Raw genomic sequence first — 14,385 nt, 5'->3', positions numbered from 1 at the left:
CACCTCCCCATCCCAAATTCCAAACCCCATTCCTTTCCCTTTATACCTCCTCTCGAACCTTCCCCAATCTTAGATAGTTTGACTGCCTCCCCATAAGTTGCCAGTATAACACTCCCTGCTGGTGATCTGGATGAGATATCCCTGGAACGATGCGCTTCCGATACAGCGAACCCAGGAACACACTGCCAGTCCACCTTCTCTCCGATGTGTGGCTGAGCCCCCTTCAGTCAGGCTAGGACCCTTCATTGAGTGGAGCTGGGGTGGCTGAAAGGTTTTGGCTCCTGCAGGGCTCTAGCCTCTGGTCTGTGCTGCCCTCCAATGGACACCATCCACCACTATCCCTCTTGGCGACCAGGAACAGAGATGGTCCCAGGGAGGTGGTCCAATTTTGCTCAAATAATAATAATGTTGGCATTTGTTAAGCACTTACTACGTACAGAGCACTGTTCTAAGCGCTGGGGTAGATACAGGGTCATCAGGTTGTCCGACGTGAGGCTCACAGTTAATCCCCATTTTACAGATGAGGTAACTGAGGCCCAGAGAAGTGAAGTGACTTGCCCACAGTCACACAGCTGACAGTGGCAGAGCCGGGAGTCGAACCCATGACCTCTGACTCCGAAGCCCAGGCTCTTTCCACTGAGCCACGCTGCTTCCCAAGACAGGGGCTGTGCTGAGGTAACACGATAACCAACTCCCTCTTCTGATGGATGCTCAGTTCAAATAATGAGGCACCTCTGGAATTTGTCGTCCTCCCCTCCGCCCGCCCCCCCTGCCCCCAGCATAACTTTATGGGCCATTCCAAGTGGAGGATGTAAAAAGGTGCATTCACGGTGCTCAAAGAAGAACACCCCACAGGAGAGGAGTTGGCTTGAAATGCGAGTGGAAACAATAATAATAAAAAAGGTAAGATGCCAATCTTTAATTTCTAAAAAAAATGCAAGCCTGCACAAATCTTTCACAGATTTCACTGAGCCCCCCTCACGTCCCCCACTTACTGTACGAAGAGCACTGTACTAAGCACTTGGGAGGGTAAAATACAAGAGAGTCGGTAGAAACGTTCCCCGCCCACAAGAAGCACCCATGTGGAACTGTTCTTGTTTTGCCTTCAAGTAAGGATTGGCCTTTTGTCCTTTCTCTTTTCTTCCTTAAATTTCTCAGGTGTGTGCATTCCCTCTGGCCTAGTAAAAAAAAAAAAATGTTTTCCTGGAAGTCTAACCCAGGCAAGATTTCTATCCATTTTCAAACAATCTTATTTGGAGCAATAAGTATGTGTTACATTTCTTTAGCCATGAAATACTATAGTCTCCTGGTGGGGATGGGACTATTTCCTGAGCAGGTTAGGCTATGCCTCACTAGACTACGCTAAGGCCGTCACAGTTCTTTTCATTTAAACAGCGTACCTGTCTTGGGAAGAATTGAAGGGTATCTTGAAAAATGATTTTCCAAGCTTAAAACTTTTCAGGAATTTCCCTGGCAAGTGATATTTTACTCCAGAAAATATGCATTTGCCCTCCAAAGTGGGGGCTAAGCTCCTCCAAGAGCTTTGCATTTGAGCGTTTGATTTGGGCTTTCAAACAGTGCCCTACCTCAAAGCCTTCACATGGCTGGGGCAGGAAGGAGTCAGTTCAGCCCTACCTTTCATGGGCTCGTTTAGTCTCTATCCCAAGGAAATATTTAAGCGTGATCCGAGAAACACGGAAGGGATCTGGACAGCCAGGATCACCCAAAAGAGAGAGATTAATGTCTTCAAATCTAGATGTAAAATTATCCAGAAAAACAGCTCTCCACATAGTTCTGAGCTGCTAGAATATTCCATTTGATTTACATGAACATTTCAGTTCTATTCAACTTCAAATAACACAGGGCAACTGTATTAATTCCTCAAATACTTATTTTATGTACTAATTTCTAGTCTTTTAACAATTTTCACAAAACTTCTTTTAATCTACTCATATGGGTGCTCAAACTGTGTTTGGGCTAACCAAGATTACATTTTTTAAAATCTGCTGCATCACACCTTGGGATCTCAAGGCACTTCTAAACCCCATTTTCACCAACCCTCCAATTATCCCTAACCAACAGGTATTTGTCAGCTTTTTAACAGAGATGAGAATTAATCCAATTTAAGTGAGTGTTCAGAAACAATATCTTTTTTCAGGTGACTCTTGTCTTCTCTTTGCATTCATTTGCATTGATCTGCAGGAGTGATTTATCAATCACTTTGTTCTCTTCTACTTTTCCCATGAAGCCTAGACCTTGTTATTAAGAGAGCACATTACTAGCAATATTGGAATTCGTGAACCAAACTCCCCACCGCCTGTATACTCAGGTCTGTAAAGGTGGCAGATGGCATGCTTTTGATGCTTTAGTACTGCTTTTCGGGATGCGGCATGCCAAAATGCAGTAGTTTATGGTAAAGGAAAGCCAATCTCCCATAAAACTCAGATGCGCATCAAATTGGCTTTCCTGGGCCACAGAGGCAATATCACAAACAACATTCAGTAGTTCCCCTACAATGTCACTGAAGCGCACAGCTCTCACAATTCTCTGTGATTTTTCTTCTTGCCTTTTTCATTCTTTTGATTTGATTTTCCTAAAGCATTTACTTCACATGCAAATCCCCCTCTGCCTTTGCAAAATCTGTATGTGAAATGGTAAATCATGATTTTTTGAGGAACTACTGTGCCCAGGTTGTCCCTCACAGATCTGTTTTTTTTCCATCCAACTTTTCGATTTTCTCTCATCTCAGTCCCATTCTCCTCTGCTCTCTTCTCACTGTTTAGGTCTCCTCTTGTGGAAAGCTACCTTGAAGTCACTCGGCTTTGGGGGACCCTTAACATCAGGTGAGATTCCCTGCTGTCTAGGGATCTTTTCCCACTTTACAGCTGAGGACACCGAGGGACGGACGATTGCGTGAACTGGTCAGAGACCCTCAAGCGGATCAGTGGCAGGGACGGAACTGTGGCATTTTCTCCTTATCGATTGCTCTGCCGTTATCTGAGCTGTCTGATGCTTAAGGATGGAAGTCAGTTTTATTAAACACCCTCCAGTGACCGAACTGAGAGAACAGTCTCCTCGTAAAAGGCATCGGGTTCTGAATGAGACGTGGAATCATCAATATCTGTGAAGGAGGGGAGGACAGAATCCTCCTCATAGCTGACCCTGTTTGCAACTCCCATGCCGTTCCTGCTGCTGGTCTCTGTTGAGATTAGTGGAATTTCAGGACAAGCTCTTGGCAGCAGTGAGATAAAAACTCTACTCTCCAGTAGTCAGGTGGTTAAAATTAAATTATAGTTCCATAATGCACCATGATATTAAAAGTCCTCTGAAACAGGAAACCCTCCTTACTCATTAGAAACTGTATTTCAAACATTAACTGAACATCATCGAATGTCCTCCACAACTGTTCCAGCAACACGCAGTCACATGAGTGTAGGTTGACCATTTTATTCTTGAATTCATCTGCTATTCATTTGTGGGACAAAATATTCAAATGTAGATCCAGCTTCCTGGTATCACTTTCCAGTTTGGGGAACTATTTTTTTTTAAATTAATGGTATTTGTTAAGCACTTTAATATGTGCCAGGCACTAAGTGCTGGGGTACACAAGCAAATCAGGTTGGACACAGTCCCTGTCCCACGTGGGGCTCACAGTCTCAATCCCCATTTTACAGATGAGGTAACTGAGGCACAGGGAAGAGAAGTGACTTGTCCAAGGTGACGGAGCAGACAAGTGGCAATGCCAGGATTAGAGCCCATGACCTTCTGACTCCCAGGCCCTTGCTCTATCCAGTATGCCCTGCTGCTTCTCACAGTCTTAATCCCCATTTTACAGATGAGGTCCCTGCGGCACAGAGAAGTTGCGTGACTTGTCCAGGGTCACCCAGCAGACAAGTGGGGGATCTGAGATTAGACAAAGATGAGGGGTTCCATTTTGGACACGCCTATTCTCCTCTTCTTCTTTGTTGGTCCCCCACCCCCACCCCTGACCCTTACGCCACAGTGCAGTGGGAAGTCATCGTCCAGAAGATGACCCATGTGAAGAGATGCATGCTCAACCTGGTCTTCAACCTGTCATTCATTTCCTGGCCAACATCACGTCAAATTCCTTATCGCCAACTTTAACTGTAACACTAAGAATGAGGCACTCACTGGTCTAAGCCATCCTTGATACCCACAGCATGATAGTCATGCTGAGAGAAGCAGCGTGGCTCAGTGGAAAGAGCACGGGCTTTGGAGTCAGGGCTCATGAGTTCGAATCCCAGCTCTGCCACTTGTCGGCTGTGTGACTGTGGGCAAGTCACTTCACTTCTCTGTGCCTCAGTTCCCTCATCTGTAAAATGGGGATTAAGACTGTGAGCCCCACGTGGGACAACCTGATTCCCCTATGTCTACCCCAGCGCTTAGAACAGTGCTCGGCACATAGTAAGCGCTTAACAAATACCAACATTATTATTATTATTATTATAGTCACCAGGGCCAAGAACTGGCACGAGTTCTGCTCCGGCAGTCCCGCGAGAGCCCCTGGCTACGTGGCACAGCCTGATCAAATACCAAGCCCAGCCAAGTGCCTCTAAGCAAATCTCAACACCAGCTTCCAGGTCTCCTGTCATACCCTCACGCATGCCAGTATGGAATAAACTGAACAGACAAAATCTACTTCACAACCCCGCTTTTCTCTATTGATGATAGGAGGAAAGTGTCACTTCAGGCATATTCAATTCATTCATCACCCACCACACCAGTATGGGTTAATATTTGGAACCTTTGAACTTCTCAGGGAAGCCAATTTGCTCAGTAGCTGCTGGAACTCAGGAATGCAGATGCTGCCAAACGTTTAGTAGGATCTCTGAAGAAAGATATTTTAATAGGGCTGGTAAGATCCAATACCTGAATATGGGTTCTATTATTTTCCCCTAGAAATAGCCCTTCTCACTAGGCACCTCCGAAGAATGAAACGTGTCTCCTGCAGGTAGTTTTGAAATTCCATCTAATGTTAACTGGACACAGGACATTGTTTTGTGGAGGGAGCTCCTTTAGGGGACTTTCCATCCAGACTGACAAGCTCCAAGGCCTGGTTCAAGGCTCAGCTATCTCAATTGGCATTTCACAGATTCTATCTGAATATACGCTGATAACTTCTGCTCCATTTTTATGAATGTTTACTACTTTGCATTTGACCCTGGAAGTGATTTAATCTCCAAAGGACTGGTTTTATCAATCCAAAAATCAATGAGTACTAGAACACAAAGACAATGATGCATTCTCATGTTGTTTTCCCAGGAACTTCCCTTGGTTACTGTAAATATCGGTGCCCAGCCAAAAGCAGAGCCCAGGCTCACTACCGCATACTAGTGTTTTCATCATGGGGTTTTTAACCTGGGTTTTTCCTGTTTGCTCTTGTGAACGTGAATCGCGAAAGCTGATATCATCTCCGACTTGTCCCTGGTTTCTTAAAAGTCAACCTGAAGACCCACCGATTATTTTCATTTCTAATTAGGTCAACCAGGATCTGAAAGTAAGGGTGATTCTCTCCTCAATGAAATCTCCATGTGGAGATGAAAGGTGTGGGAGAAGAGACCCTGACCCAACTTTTGTCAGTGACCGGCTGCTCCCAGATTGACTTTATGGCCCAAGTGAAAAAATACTACTGAGCAGTATATAAACAAAACTCCTCTCTGAAGTTCCTGGGGCCAGAGCAGTCGATCTGAAACAGTTGATACGCAGTGAATCCTGGGAGTGCTAGGAGCACCAGATGACATCATGAAATTCCAAAATCTTTAAGCCAGGCTCAATCGCAACAAATGATGGCTAGTATCTGTGATGCCCACACTCAGTATACCAGTGAACTTTTCCTTGAGGAACTAAGCTTGAGGTTTTCTTTAACTGGAGCTGTTCATTCCCCCGCCCCCACCTCCCTTCTCCTAGCCCTCTCTTAATCCACCAAGTCAGGGTTCCAGTTTGGGGTGGTTTTCCTATTTACTCTCAGGTGGGGAAGGGCTTGCTGGGGTCATTTTGTTTCCACTCGGCTCCTCTTCCTTTCAATTACTGGATTCTTCAAACCCGATGGTTCTCCAGACAGTTCCGGCCAAGTGACGGCTTTGGCAAAGCGACTAAAGTGCCTTGGAATAAGATCATTTTGTTCAGGAGTAGGACTGTGTCCTACATATTAAGCATTAATATAGTCCTCCAGCAAACTACTGCTGTCTTCAGATTTCCAACACCGGAGTAGGAAAATGATTCCAATAGAACTAATATATTTTCCAGTGGGTGTACCAGGAGTTTGAAATGAACTACGAGTAACTCCTTTAAATTGCTTTTGTTTCCATTTTTATGGCCATGGTGGGGGGCGGGGAGGGGGGAGGTGAGGGAAAGTCTATCAGATTTAATGTACGGATTTTACTTTGTGGCACTTTTAGTTTCAACCACATCATCTGAAATAAAAACAACGCAAGTTTAAAAGAGAAAAAGAAAAGAAACTCTGCCAGAGACATGGCCTGAAACAGTGCCAGAGATTTCAAGCTGGCAAATCAGCAAAGGAGTCAGATAAATCAAAATGAGTGTAACAGATCTGATCTACTTCAGCTCAGTTTAGCCTCTTTACAATATCACTGTCATCAATAACCAAAAATATTGAGCTGAAGGAATAGAAGCGTCTGCCTAATACAGTGGAACCGTTAAAAGAGAGTGAGAGAGAGAGTGAGAGAGAGAGGGAAAAGTGAGAAGTGTGATCGTAAGAGCATAATAATATGATTGAGCTATAGGGTTGGGGCGGGGGCATTCTGTACAATATAGGCAGAAAAGACAGATTTGCTTCTATTGTACACAATTTATTCAATATCCCAGTTGTAATTTACATTTGCTGGCAACAGCTGCCTACGGGTCAGGTAACTATGGCATTCAATAACCTCACGATGAACAACTGTAGACTTAAAATTGGTGTTCATAGCATTTCATGCTTTCAGAAGGCTCCAAACGCACTGTGCTGAAAATACTTGGAGAATATTTCAGAAGTACGAACTGTGGGAGGGAAATCGAATCCCCAAGCTCCGGTTGAGACGTCTGGGGAGAGGGAGCTGCAGATGTGGTGAAAACACTAGTGGGATAAGGATCTGGGTTCCCTTCCTCATGTGTATCAAACTCTCATTAAAGGTAAGGAAGTTAAAGATAGCCCCACAAGGGAGGAGAGGAGCCTCTCTGGTCAGAGATAAGATTTAGCACAGATGCATTCTTGCATACCTCTGCAAGTCTAACAGACACTACTGATTATCACATTCCTGGAAGCAATGCCTTAGCATCAGAACTTCCAATCTTTAGAGATACAGATCTCCTTGCCAGTGCAGAAAGAGATGAGCAGTGGGCTATCTTAGCATACACTACGGATTAAAATCAGCCCTGGTAGGAGACCACTGGGCAGCAGAAGGCAAGACAAGACTCTCCACCTCCGGGTCCTAAAGATTTCTCTTGCTCATTACCCTTTTGGATTTGCTCAAGCAAGTGAGTGTTTTGATAACCCATCGACTCTGCATTTGCACAGTACATCGGGTAGCTGTCTGTTGGTTGATAGAGCACACAGTCACTGGCATATGATGAGAAACATTAGAAGAAAAAGTGCAAAGACCAAATTGAATTTAGAGCAATAAATCCATTTCTGTTACTTGGAGGTAGGAGAAAACAGCTAATCCCTTCCCTTCCGTGCCCCGCTGCCCCACCCAAGAACGCTCCATTTATCCCCACTTCAAGGCATGGAAAGTAACATCATAAGAATCGCCTTACTAGGTTACAGAAATGAACCATCCAATCGAATATTCTGTCTATTCACTCAACCAATCAATGATCAAGAAACAGTGTGGCCTAGTGGAAAGAGCACAAGGCTGGGAGTCAGAGGACCTGGGTTCTAAACTTGTTCTTCCAAATTGTTTATGTGACCCTGGGCAACTCTCTGTGCCTCAGTTGCCTCAACTGTAAAGTGATTAAATCCAATGCACTCCTTAGACTGTGAACCCCACGGGGGACGGGGACTGTGTCTAACCTGATTAACTTGTATCTACCCCCTTTGCTCAAAACAGTGCTTGACATGTAGTAAATGCTTAACAAATAATAACAATAATAATAATAGTAATAATAATTTCCCCTCTCAGGGTCGCACCTGGAGAGTTTCCAGTATTCTACCAGTCTTGGTTACTGGGAGGGACAGTCAAGCAGAGGCCTACCCACTCTATTCCTAGCTTGGCCAGTGGCTAGCGAGTGGAAGGCAATCTGCTACAAGTCAAAACTCACCCGTGCTGGGCAGTAGCGGCACGGGAGAGAGTCAAGGGCGGAGACTCAAGTTTACTGTGCGGAAGGAGGTAATGGTAAACCACTTCCGTATTTTTACCACGAAAAGTCTACGAATACACTACCAGAACAAGAGCAGATGGAGAGCGGGGCTTCCTGGGAGAGATGTGTCTGTGGCGTCGCTAAGGGTCGGAAATGACAGCATAAGACAAGAATAATAATTTATTGAGCGCTTTCTGTGTGCAGAGCACTGTACTGATGATTGAGAGAATTCAATACAACAGAGTTGGTAGACACGTTCCCTGCCCTCAATGAGTTTCCAGTCTAATGGACCCCAAAGAATGCTCGAAGGAACAGTGTTATCATTTCTCTCCTTAACATCCATTCTTAAGGTTAGGCATGGAGTAACTAACATTCCAATATTTTCCTCCCAAATGTCCATCATTGATCCATGAATATATTAAAACCATTCTCAAATTCAAGTTTCCTCTTTAATAACCCATTTTGGACCTCATCCATGAATGTACTCAAGAACTTCTTGAATCTACTGATATTGTCTGCCTCCACAATTTCCTGAGGTAATAAATCCTACAGGCAAAGTATTTCTTTTCATTTTTTTTTTTAATTTTCCACCTCCAAGTTTCATTTTATGCCCCTGGCCCTGATGCTATGAGATTCGGTGAACAAGGACGATTGTTCGCCCTATCCGTGCCCTTCTTGATTTTGAAAACTTCAGTAAGTTCCCCTCTTCAGTCTCTTCTTTCCAGACAAGCCTTTTAACTCCATTACATTCTTCTTACAAGGTGGCACCAAGTAGTCCATATGTGGATTAATGCAATTTCATGCAGCAGCAAAAGTGTGCTGTTGGTTGTGTTTGAAAATCTCCCTGATAATGCTTCATCATCTCAAATGCCTCCATTTACTCTTCTAGTGGCCCTGATCAGCTAACCAGGTAATCACCGGCATTTATTCACCACTTACCTTGTGCAGAGCGCTACACTGCAATTCTGTTAGTAATCCATTTGAGTGCATACCTTTGCATTAAAGGTACGACATTAATGTCTATGCCTTTTGTTTCCTTTTTGCAAATGTCATTTACAATACACAAAGCAGTCTTCCTCCAATTTCATATATGTTGTTTAACAATGAATAACATTTATTGACCACCTACTGTGTGCAGAGCACTGCCCTAAGCATTTGACGGAATACAATAGAATTATTATTCACGATTCCTAGCACCAAGGAGTTCACACTCTAGCAGGAGAAACAGACACCAAAATAATTCACAGATAAGAGGACACAATAGAGAATAAAGATATATACATAAGTGTTATGAGGGTTGTGATGATTTCACTACTTAGGTGGTGTGGAAGGATTGAAGTGACTGGGGAATATCAAATGAAGAGATGAGAAATTAATCAGGAAAGGGATTGGAGGGAAATCCATTTCAGAACGGTATGAAAAAGGGAAGAGCATTGGTCTGTTGAATTAAAAGGGGAGAGGGAGTTCCATGCATGGGGGAGGGTGTGAGCAAGAAGTAAATGCTTCCGGTGGGAGAGACAAAAGTGAGTCACAGTGAGATTGGCTTGAGAGGAATAAACAGTGCAAGCTGAGGTGTCGTGGGAGGAAAAGAGTGGGTACATAGAATGGAGAGAGTCGACTGAGAGCTTTAAGGCCAATAGACAAGAGTGCTTGCTTGATGTAAAAAAGAACAGGCTACGATTAGACATTTTTGAGGACTGGGGAGATAATGTATGGAAATCGCTCTTTTATCCTCTTGAATTTTTATTGATAAAATTTTGGGGGGTGCTATTCAGATAGCTGTTACAGATACCCTCTGAAATACATTATAAAGTATTATCTTTCTTATCTGGTGAATGATTGTCCAGTTTCCAAAATTACTGAAATTTGGTCTCTGATATTTCTTGTATGGGGATTTTCACCTCTCCTTCCCTTACTACTTGAATTCCTCAAGTTGTTCTTTTAATTCAGTTTGCATTCATTTCTGCTCACAATATTCCTATAAACTAGGTAGAGGGCAGATAATATACGTACGTAGAGAAAGTGAGGCATAAAGTGCTATAGTTTGCCTAAGGTCACCCAATGCGTGGGTGTCTAAAATCCACGAATGGTGTCTAAAAATCTACGCCTTCTGAGCCAATCCGGAGTTTTGTCTACGTGAACTCAACTGCTGGTCCAGTTGGCCAAATTCCTTAAAATAGATAAAGGCCCAGCTCTCAGCTTTCCATACTGGATCCCCAGATGAGGTTTGGGGGTGAATTTGCGTATGAGATTAACCCCTTCCTTCTTATAGGCAATAAAATACACAACTATGACTCTCAAGCAACTTCCAAAGCTGTGGAATCTAGCAGCACACGGTATTGTAGCATACAATGCCATCTTGTGGTTCTTGAGAAAACTGTACAAGAAAAGTTCAAGGAGGATCAAAACCCTGTTCTACGATTTCTTCATAGGGTGATGATCACCTTAGCCTCTCCACTGTTTATGAGTAGCACTAATGGCAGATGGCAGAAAGCGACATCTCCCCAGATACCACAGACAAACTCCTCCCAGCACACCATTTGGGGACCTGGGGCGCTGGACCACTTCTGGAGATGAGGAACGCCCTCGTGTGTCGCTACCAGAGGGCATGATGAGTATGGAGTTCAGAAGCTGTCTTTCTCACTTACCTTCACCACCCCCAGAAAAATGTTGGCTACCTCTCAGGTCACTGAAATAATAATAATGATATTTAAGTGCTTACTTATGTGGTAAGCACTGAGACAGACATAAGATTATGAGATTGGACACAATCCCTGCCCCATGGGGTTCACAATTGATCCCATCCCCATTTCACAGAAGAGGAAACTGGGGCCCAGAGAAGTTGTCACTTGCCCAGAGACACCCAGCAGGCCAGTGGCGAATGGGGACTCAAACCTGGGGCTCCTGACTCCCAGATCTATGCTCTATCCACCAAGCGAGTCTGCCTCCATTAACTGGAGTAGTCTATCAAGCCCCTAAACAATTACAAAAAGTCGGTAATAATAATAATAATGTTGGTATTTGTTAAGCGCTTACTATGTGCCGAGCACTGTTCTAAGCGCTGGGGTAGACACAGGGGAACCAGGATGTCCCACGTGGGGCTCGCAGTCTTAATCCCCATTTTACAGATGAGGTAACTGAGGCACAGAGAAGTTAAGTGACTTGCCCACAGTCACACAGCTGACAAGTGGCAGAGCTGGGATTCGAACTCATGAGCCCTGACTCCAAAGCCCGTGCTCTTTCCACTGAGCCACGGGTATTCCCACTGCCTTAAAATACATAATTAAAATAATGAGAATCAGGGAGATGGATATGTGTCTCGAAAGCTTCCCCATATAATCTGGCTGAGTCTATTGCATGTTATTGTATAAAATAACCCAGGCCTGAAATCGCAGGCTGCAGTGGGAACAATCTTCTCAACCTGTCAGTCTTTTCAGCATAAATCCTGGGCTGCAAGCACTCTCTCCCTCACTTATCTGAAAATATTTCTCCTGGGTTAAAAGCAGCACATCAAGGACTCAGCAACACTTGGGCCACATTTGAGTAGTCCAGCTAGTTTTGGGAGGGTGTTTGGTATTTCTGGCAACCTCGCCAAATCCAATCTCAAAATAATGCCAAACTTTGAAGCTATGAATCCATAATGCTCTCCTGGTGGGATGCATTTAGTGTGCAAGAGATCGTCCCTCCAAGAAACACTCACAGACGCAGTCTCCCCCTTTGTGGGTGTCGACGACTACCTGGTGAACCCGAGTGGACTCTTCTGGACTACTTTAGTTCCTCAAGTATACAAGTCGACAACCATGTGATAATGGGACAGCCCATAATGGCCCAGAAGGTGCTTTTTGGGCAATAAGCTCAATAATTAGAATTTTTGTTATTTATAATTCAATTCCAGAGGAATATTAGAAAAGGAACCTCATACAGCAAATATTGGTTCGAACTATGAATATTTAAATTTTAATCTTTCATTTGGTGCTATTAAACTCTTTAGATTGCAACTGGTAGTAAACTATTCTCCGGGAATAAACTGTTCACCTTTGGGTGGACAATAACTGTCCCTCAGCCTCAGAGTACTACATGGTGCCCAGAAAGGGTCATTCAACAGAGGGAACAAGCCAATGTCCCTGAAAAATGTACGTAATTATCTTACTACATTTGATATCACATCACTGGAGGGAAAGCAGGAGTCTTTCCTATCTCTATGCACAGGGGAAGGGAAATGGCTTGACCAGGGTCAGAAAGTGAGGTCCAGCAACAGCACTGATAGAACCCCTATTGAGTGTGAAGTACTACACGGAAGAGCACAGCAGAAGCAGGACACATAATCACTGCCCTTCAGGAGTTTACAGCCGAATAGAGTGGTCACAAATTGCTGGATATAATTTTGGTCTTGAGAGTTCCAGCACACACAGTAAGCACTCGATAGATACCACTGATGATGAAGAGCTCTGAGCTGCCTGAACTCCCCGTCTCCTCACTTCAATCTACACTCCGTGCTGCCGTACAGTTCATCTTCCTCAGCTCACAACTCCCCTCTCCTCAACACCCTCCAATGGCATCAAGCAAATACTTCTCACAAATGGCTTTAAGGAGGTATACAATAGGTCTGTGGCTTGCTAACCTATGATTCTCACAGCAAATGAAGGGCTTCCCAGGAATCTTTGTGGTTTGGGTTCTTTCAATTAAAACTTTGATTTACAATCTGCCTCTTTCATCCCCTACTCTGATTGATTCTTCTGGGCATGATCTGATTGGTGGGCAAATCTGCCAGTTGAACGTTTGCCACGATTGGACTGGTGGGGAAATATGCCCGACGAGTCCCCTGTAGGGGTACACGATACAGGTGCAAATCATCTGAGCTACACCTGATTGGATTACAGTCATCCCTGGGCACCCGTGTCTGGTTGTCTTCTATCTGGTTGAAGGAGTTGATTTACAACATGCTCATGAACCACATCCTCTGATTAGTTCCTGCAGATAAGCTCGGACTGACTGGAAGATCAGCCAATCTTCTGACACAGTGAAATCATAGTGGGACACAGATATTGAGACAGAGAGAACGTTTCTGAAAAATCAAAATCAGTATCCTTCTCTGATCCCGTTGCCCTACCACACATCTCCTCCTGGCTCTTCAGGGGAAGCATCATGCTCGCTACCACCCCAGCAAGTCTTGTGTCTGCTGCCACTCTCATGAGTCTCACGCTGCATCTCGGTTCCATGGGGGTGGGTGGAGAGGGAGGTCATGCTCGCTGTTGCCACTCCAGACGGAGGAGACAGTGGAGGAAAAACAAGAGCAGCTTTGTCCCAGATCCTCAGGGGTGTTATATCCACCCGGGACATCCCCCTCCATAACCCCCAGTCCCTTAGCCTCTTTGGGAGACGGAAAAGAGAAGGGGGGAGCTCCAGGAGTGGTGGTGTCGGTGGAGGGGAAGTAGCCGGTCTCACTGGAATGTCCCACCTTCCCCTGGTCGCTAAGCTGGTGACTAATATCATTTAAACCTCTTAGACAATGGATGAGGTGGCCAGAAATTTGTGGCAGCTTATCCACTAATGTAGGATTTTGCCAGATACACGGATCATAGTTAAAAACGACGACATTCCTTCAAGGAACCCTCCCGTGTTTTTGAACGTGGGACAGTGGTTACGGTGGGAACGGCTGGCACACGGCACCCACCATATGTCGCTTCACATGGAAGCAGACGCTGTTTCCCAGGTCTCCTGACTACCACACCATTGTCCAGTTTGGATGCGACCAGGAGGGTGCTTGAGCTGAGTCACACTCCCACATTTATACCCTCCCTAGTCACACAGGAGTGGGGAAGGAGAGAGAAGTGGGTCCAGAATCCAGGAGAGCTCCTGCAGAGGCTCCTCCAGAGAGGAGAAGCCAATCCCCTGGGAAATGTGGGGTGTGCCACTCTGAATCCCCCAACCATCTGCAGAGGGGGCCCTCCCTTCTGCTTCCTTCCCCCTTCTCCGCCGGCTCCCCCTTTAGCTAGCAGTGCCAAAACCCTTAGCCACCTTGAGAAAAGGAATAGTCGCTTTGATAAACCATCTCAAAAATGGTCC

At 44.8% G+C, this 14,385-nt stretch overlaps 1 non-coding gene across 1 annotated transcript; it reads left to right on the top strand.

Moving 5' to 3' along the window:
- Positions 1–8,131: 8,131 nt before the first annotated feature.
- On the top strand, positions 8,132–8,270 carry LOC114808385. The gene has a single exon (XR_003756232.1). It is a non-coding gene; the product is annotated as a small nucleolar RNA SNORA7 (small nucleolar RNA).
- The last annotated feature ends 6,115 nt before the right edge of the window (positions 8,271–14,385 follow it).

Source organism: Ornithorhynchus anatinus, chromosome X5, assembly GCF_004115215.2.
Source record: "Ornithorhynchus anatinus isolate Pmale09 chromosome X5, mOrnAna1.pri.v4, whole genome shotgun sequence".
In the NCBI taxonomy this organism is placed as follows: Eukaryota; Metazoa; Chordata; class Mammalia; order Monotremata; family Ornithorhynchidae; genus Ornithorhynchus; species Ornithorhynchus anatinus.
The sequence above is the reverse complement of the archived record's forward strand: the minus strand, read 5'-3'. Positions and strand labels throughout refer to the sequence as shown.